The sequence below is a fragment of the Cricetulus griseus genome, chromosome 6 (assembly GCF_003668045.3).
Source record: "Cricetulus griseus strain 17A/GY chromosome 6, alternate assembly CriGri-PICRH-1.0, whole genome shotgun sequence".
Taxonomy (NCBI): Eukaryota; Metazoa; Chordata; class Mammalia; order Rodentia; family Cricetidae; genus Cricetulus; species Cricetulus griseus.
Genome location: NC_048599.1, coordinates 139,217,676 through 139,225,418, shown reverse-complemented (window position 1 = coordinate 139,225,418; position 7,743 = coordinate 139,217,676). Strand labels below are relative to the sequence as shown.

The window sequence follows — 7,743 nt, the reverse complement described above, 5'->3', positions numbered from 1 at the left end:
AGCTACTGGGAGAGGCATACGCCACATGCCCAGCTAACTACTGAAGGCTGTGCGGAACAAGCACACCTAGGAACACGCACAGCCCGAAAAACACAAGATAAACATAGCAGATACATACAATAGGGTCCTTTACCGTTTGTATACATACACACACAATGCGCACTAGGCCGTGCGTTTGTAAAAACGTGCATGACACTCGTGCACGTCTGGGTATTCCTGTCCCTGTATAGACACGTGTGCACTCGTACAACCGTGTTTTTACGAAAGAAGGCTTGAGCCACCACGCTGTTCTGGTTCGATGGACCCGTCTATGGAAGGGACTTAACCAAGAAGCCCTGGGGGTGGGCACAAAAGCCGGGAACGCCACGACTGTGTAGGGTAGCCATGCCCTTCCTCGTACACAGGGCGCCAGCGCACCCGCAGCCACACGTCATTACGCATACGAAGACCGTGGTGGTGGGAGCCGCAGAGCATGCGCAGACACGGCGCACGGCTTCGCCGCCGACTAAGCGCCGACGGCCCGGAAATCCGTGGAGGATCACCCGTCGCTCGTTCTCTGATTCGTTCTGACCACTTCCACTTCCCGCCGTCGGCGAGCGTGTCCCCGTTGGATATGCGCCAGCCCTGTTTTGTTTCCGGGGGAATCTGTTTTTCTGAAGAACGTTCACAACTTCCGGTGTTACCCTCAGCCTTTGATTGGCTAGTCCGGTGTTACCCTCAGCCTTTGATTGGCTAGTTTTATGAATAAATTAAAGCATAATCAGGAAAAAATGAATAATTTTTTTTCTAGCATTGAATAAGCGTTTAAATTATCAGGCAGCTAATTAAAAATTAACTTACTTTCTACTATGATGTATTTGTGGAGTATGGATGAAAGTCACCATTACCAAAAAGTGTTACATATATTGGGCTATAAATACTTTTGCTACGACCAGCACAGTTGTGTTGTATGAAAGGAGAGAAGGTTAGCACTCCCCTTGACAAGGATGGAAGAGGCCCTTGGGCCTAACAACACGCATACGGTTAAGGCATTGCCACCTACTTCGTGGCATCTAACCACTGTTTTTTCGTGTATGCTGCTAGATTTGGATGTAATTTTGTGCATCCTACAGTCTCGCTCAAATTTTCTATTCTGATCACCATCCCTGGCGCTATGAACCGCGTATCTTTGCCGGGGCGCCTGGGACAGGTGTCGACTACTTCAAAGAGGCGGTTTCAGTCAGAAACCTAGAGGATTGACAGGGGCTTTCCTGATAGAATTCTTTTTTTTTGCCTCTTTTTTTTCTTTTTTCCTTTTGTTTTTTTAAGACAGGGTTTTTTGTTTTGTTTGTTTTGTTTTGGTTTTTCGAGACAGGGTTTCTCTGTGGCTTTGGAGGCTGTCCTGGAACCAGCCCTTGTAGACCAAGCTGGTCTCGAACTCACAGAGATCCACCTGCCTCTGCCTCCCGAGTGCTGGGATTAAAGGCGTGCGCCACCAATGCCCGACTTGTTTTGTTTTGTTTTGTTTTTATCAATACAAGTATTTTATTGTCTCAAAAGACACCCCAAATCGTACTTAAATTCAGGACCTTGTTTCTGGAACTGGGTAACTTAGGTCTTACTCATCAGCCTGTTGCATTGTTCCCTTTTAAGACACATAGATACCATCCAAAAACTTCTTGATATCCTTGTATTTAACTGTTTTGGCTTGCTGGATCAGAGCCACTGAATTTGAAACAAGTTCAGTATCATTTCCTTCAAGGATTAATTCATCCTTTTGGGCTTGAGAGACAGAAAGAGCAACATCTGTCTTCATCCGACCCCTACAGATTTATTCTTCATCCAAGAAATTTCGGATTTCAACCAAAGACCCGTTCTCCTTAATAACGATGTTGATGGGGAAGTGAGCATACACAGACCTCATCTTGTACCAGAAGCCCAGTGTGACTCCCTTGATCATGTTCTGAACATGACTGCAGATGACTCAGACAGTGGCCAGTTCCTTTCTGTTACCCCACCATTTGTCAACCCGGAGCCTCCTCTTCTTCCTCCCAAGGAGACTCAGCACTACATTGATGTGATTGAAGTCCCTCCGGAGGATCCCTCTGGGGCCCTTCATAATGACTGTGAGTCCCTTCAGCGTGATGTCCACATTTCCTGGAATGTCGATGTTCTGATTGCTGAGAATGGTCTTCATTATCAAAGAGCTAAGACAGGGTTTTTTTGTTTTTGTTTTGTTTTGTTTTTAAGACAGGGTTTCTCTGTGAAACAGTCCTGGCTGTCCTGGAACTCATGCTGTAGACCAGGCTGACTTCGAAGTCATATAGACTGACTCTGCCTCCTGAGTGCTGGGATTAAAGGCATGTGCCACCACCACCTGACCCTGATAGAATTCTTGCCCTTAATGCTCAAACAGCAAATAGCCCCCAAGCACTGCTCCAGACATGGAGGTAGCTGTGTCTGGAGCTCTCCCAGAGCAGGTTGTACCGGGAGGTGTTATCCACACTGGCGTCCTTAAATTGACTGTGGCACCAAACTTGCACATTCTGTGTATTTAGTAACAGTGAGTACACGTACGTGTGTGCACTGGAATCTGTTTTGAAATTCATACCCATTTGTATGCATGTGTATATATGGCCTGTGCTCATGTGAACAAAAGTGCACATATAATGTGTACACACAGAACAAAATTTAAAATATTAAGACAACTGAAAAATGAAATCACATACTTGTTTTGATCTCAAAAACAAATTTGAGAAAGAGCCGTGATATTTATGAAGCAGGTAACAGGGACAGGAGGTTGCAACATACGGCTCTCTCCACTCTACACAGTTGAAAGTTTCTAGAATAGTCATGTCTTGTTTCTTCTAGGCAAGGTCACGTGTAGTCCAGGCTGATATTGAACTTAGGTGCTGAGGGTGGTCTTGAATTCCTAACCCTCCTACACTCAACTCCCAAGTGCTGGGATTACACCACCAACCACATCCAGTGGTTAAGTTTTTGGTTTCCTTGGGGGAGGGGAGTGAAAACAGTGTTTATCAAGATAAGTCTACCACTGAAATCCATGCACACTCCTCTCTCTCTCTCTCTCTCTCTCTCTCTCTCTCTCTCTCTCTCTCTCCTTTTTTTTTTTTTTTTTTTTTTTTTTTGGTTTTCGAGACAAGGTTTCTCTGTGGCTTTGGAGGCTGTCCTGGCACTCGCTCTGGAGACCAGGTTGGTCTTGAACTCACAGAGATCTGCCTGCCTCTGCCTCCCGAGTGCTGGGATTAAAGGCGTGCGCCACCACCTGGCACTCCTTTCTCTCTTTTAAAAGACTGTCTTCCTAGGATGCTCTGACTCTGCATCTAAGCTGGCCTTGAACTTTACACCCCTCCTATCTCAGTGAGTGGAGTAGCAGGTTACAACCCTGCAGCACACCAGCCCCTTGCTTGTTTGTAATACATTCCTCAAGACGCTAGCTATACAGCATCATCTTTGCATGAATTACTTTCAAATTAACCTAAATATGCAAACTCTGAGGTTATTTTAAAACAAAACTCCTAAGGCCAAGGAGTTTCAAAGCACACTGATACACCCTGGGGATGACTGGCCTACCCACAAGGTAAAGTGGCCAAAGCAGCAGTCCTCCTCACAAAGATAGGACATTTGGCCTCCTTGGGGCCACGACACCTGCTGGAAGTAAGACAGACAGGCAGACATAGGGGAAGTTGAACTCAGGGCCACATTTGCTCTAAATGGCATGTCTGGAACCAAAGGGAGAACACAGCTCTTCTCCAAATGGAAGGTGGAAACTTTGAAAGCATTGAGCCATGGAGCAACACACTTCTCTTGGAGGGTGGAGGGAGACTCATGAACTCCAGAAGTAAACAAACTTAGGAGAACCAATAAGCTGAAACCTACAGGATTCATAAGGCTCCTCCCCAAAATTGTACAAGCAGTGAACAATTGCTAGGAAGAGTCTAGGAAAGATGGCTCAAGGTTCAAGAGCACTGGCTGCTCTTCCAGGGTCCACAAAGCCACTCACAACCACCTATGACTCCTATCCCAGAGGATCAGACACCCTCTTTTGGCCTTCACAGCCACCAGACACACATATAGTACACATACAAACACAGAAACAAAGCACCCATACACATACAGAAAACTTTATCTATTTATTTATTTATTTATTTATTTATTGTTGTTGTTGAGACAGGGTTTCTCTGTAGCTTTGGAGGTTGTCCTGGAACTCACTCTGTAGACCAGGCTGGCCTCGAACTCACAGAGATCCGCCTGCTTCTGCCTCCCGAGTGCTGGGATTAAAGGCGTGCGCCACCATCGCCCACTCAGAGTCTTTTATTGTTTAATGTGTTAACTGTTGTAACTTGGACCACTAGTCTGTTCACCACATCTGGTGGAGAAGGGCCCCAAGGGGCCTTGAGGCAGGGGAATTTATTGAGATGTGTAAGGGGCATGTCTAGGGGTATGCAATAGTCTCAGGATTGGTTTGCCTCCAGGCTTGTCTCGTGTTGATTGGTTAACTGGTTGCTATGGCCTATAGGCCCTCCCAGAGCAGTTGTTATGCTCTGCATGCCACAGTTACAGTCACTTTTACCATAAAGCATGTCCAGAGACCACCAACTAACTTCTGATTGTTTCCTTGCCGTGTGGAGGTTATCTGACTTCCTAGTGACTGGGAGGACAGGCAAGGTCAGGCAAGCACATTTTGCTGAGTCAGGTGCCTTTTGTCTTGCTGGGTCTTTTCTGCTGCAGCCTGTCATGACTGCTAAAGCAGGGGGGCTGAGTGAGGGTCTGATCCCTTCAGGTACCGGGCAGTGGTGGCGCATGCCTTTAATCCCAGCACCTGGGAGGCAGAGGCAGGCAAATCTCAGTGAGTTTGAGGCCAGCCTGGTCTACAGAGCGAGTGCCAGGACGGGTTCCAAAGCTAAAGAGAAAAACCTTGTCTCAGAAAAAAGAAAGAAAGAAAGACAGTGAGAGAGAGAGAGAGAGAAAGCAAACCAGTTGGCATCAATCTTGGGCCTGTACACACTCATAAACCCTCATACATATGCACACCACCAAAAAGAAAAGCACATTTTTTATGTTGAAAAAGGATGTGTCTTGGGGTTTTTATTGCTATGAAGAGATACTATGACCATGAATGAGCATGGTAGAGTGCAGGCTGATGTGGTGCTGGAGCTGAGATTGCAGGCAACAGGATGTCAGTTGACACATTGGGTGGTTTCCTGAGCTTAGGAAACCTCAAAACCCACCCCCACAGTGACACACTTCCTTCAATAAGGCCACACCCACTCCAACAAAGCCACACCTAATAGTGCCACTCCCTATGACACTGGGGAGAAGAGCAATTACATTCAAACTACCATATTCCATTCCCTGGCCCCCATAAACTAGTACCAATATCTTAATGCAAAATGCATTTAGTCCAAATTCAAAAGTCCCCATAGTTTGTCACAGTCCCAACAAAGATTTATTTATTTATTTATTTATTTTTAGGGGGGAGGGTTTCGAGACAGGGTTTCTCTGTGACTTTGGAGGCTGTCCTGGAACTAACTTTCGTAGACCAGGCTGGTCTCAAACTCACAGAGGTGCGCCTGCCTCTGCCTCCCGAGTGCTGGGATTAAAGGCGTGTGCCACCAACACCCAGCCAAATAACTCTGTCTTCCAGGTTCTTACTAGTATGGTCATCAAGCAGTGCTTAAAACATTCCACTGCTCTCATAACCCAAAGTATCAAGGTCCAAATTCCTCCAAACACATGGTCAGGCCTAACTGCCCATCATGAGCTGGGTGTTATTGAACTCACCAAGCCAAAGTATGATATGCATAGCAGCAATCTGTTATCAAAAGGAAATGATATACACAAGATCAGGCCTGAGCAGGTCCTGAAGTCATTATCGAGTTACATTAAGTTGTCCAAGTGCCTATGGGTTTCTACTCCTGTTACAATGTTGTCTCCTGCCAAGCATGCACCTATAGTCTCATAGGGTGTTGTTCCCTATGTTCAGTTGACTGAGGAAGAGAAGACTAGGGCCTGGTTTACTGATAGTTCTGCACATTAGGCCTGGAAGCGCACAGCTGCAGCATTCCAACTCCTTTCTGGGACAACCCTCAAAGATACTGGCAAAGGGAAATCTTCACAGTGGGCAGAACTTTGGGCAATACACATGGTCATACAGTTTGCTTGGAAGGAGAGATGACTAGATGTATGATTTTTCAGTGATTCATGGGCTGTAGCCAATGGATTGACTAAATGGTCAGAGACCTGGAAAGAGCATGATTGGAAAATTGGTGAGAAAGACATCTAGTTCTCTCCAAATGGATGAAGAAAGTGAAGATTCTTGTGTCCCATGTAAATGCTCACCAAAAGGTAACTTCAGCTGAGGAGTTCAATAATCAAGTAAATAGGATGGCCTGTTCTGTAGACCATTCCTGTCATTGCCCAATGGGCCCATGAACAGAGTGGCCATGGTGGCAGAGATAGACTTCCACTCACCAAGGCTGACCTGGCTACAGCTGCTGCTGAGTTTCAGATCTGCCAGAAACACAGACCAACCCTGAGCCCCAGATGTGGCATCATTTCCCGGGATCATCAGTCAGCAACTGGTGGTTGACTACACTGGACCACTTCCTCTGCGGAAAGGATAATGCTTTGTCCTTACTGGAGTAGATACTTATTCTGGTTATAGATTTGCCTTTCCTGCATGGAATGCTTCTGCCAAGACCACCATCCATGGTCTTACAGAATGCCTGATCCACTAATGGTACTCCCCACAGTATTGCTTCTGACCAGGGAATTCACTTCACTGCCCGAGAAGGGAGACAGTGGGCCCACGATTATGTTCCCTACCATCCTGAAGCAGCTGGCCTGATAGGAAGAGGTTATGGCCTTTTAAAGACACAGTTACAGTGCCAATTAGGTGGAAATAAGCATGGAGGGCTGGGGCAGGATTCTCCAGAAGGCAGTATACACTTTGAACCAGCATCATATATATGCATATATGGTACTGTTTCTCCCATAGTCAGGATCCAGAGGTCCTGGAATCAAGGGGTGGAAAGGGGAATGGTTTCACTATCACTCCTAGTGACCCACTAGGGAAATTTTTGCTTCTTGTTCCTGCAAGCCTAAATTCTGCTGGCCTAGAAGTTTTGGTTCTAGAAGTGGGGTGGGGAGGGGATGCTCTTGGCAGGATCCACAACAAACATCCCATTGGACTGGAAGCTCAGACATCCCATCCCTTTCAATTTTAATACCCTTAAACCAACAGGAATAACAATATTAGGACAGATCCAATTACCATGGAGAAATTGGACTGCCCCCCCCCCCCCCCCCGTGGAGGTAAGAAGTAACATGTCTGGAGCACAGATCCTTTAGATCTCCTTTTAGTGTCTTGGTGCTACCATGTCCTGTGATTAAAATTAACAGGAAGCTACAACAGTCTAATCCTGGCAGCACGACAAAGGACACAAAACCCATCAGAAATGAAGGTTGGTATCACTCTTCCAGAAAAAACCTAAGCTAAGACCTGCTGAGGCACTTGCAGAGGGTGGAAGATAGTAGACTAGCAGAGGAAGGTAGTTCTAAAGACCATGGAAGGCCATGAGACCAGTTGCAGAAATGGGGGTTACAGCAGACATGAGTGTTTCTGGTGTTTCTGTTGTATTTTAAGAATGTATTTGTGAGCCGGGCGTTGGTGGCGCACGCCTTTAATCCCAGCACTCGGGAAGCAGAGGCAGGCGGATTTCTGTGATTTCAAAGACAGCC

At 46.3% G+C, this 7,743-nt stretch overlaps 1 non-coding gene and 1 pseudogene across 1 annotated transcript; one reads left to right on the top strand and one right to left on the bottom strand.

Moving 5' to 3' along the window:
• Positions 1–942: 942 nt before the first annotated feature.
• LOC113831079 lies at positions 943–1,068 on the top strand. The gene has a single exon (XR_003486739.1). It is a non-coding gene; the product is annotated as a U6atac minor spliceosomal RNA (small nuclear RNA).
• A 529-nt stretch (positions 1,069–1,597) lies between these two features.
• Positions 1,598–2,176, bottom strand: LOC100769235 (annotated as a pseudogene).
• Between the last annotated feature and the right edge of the window lie 5,567 nt (positions 2,177–7,743).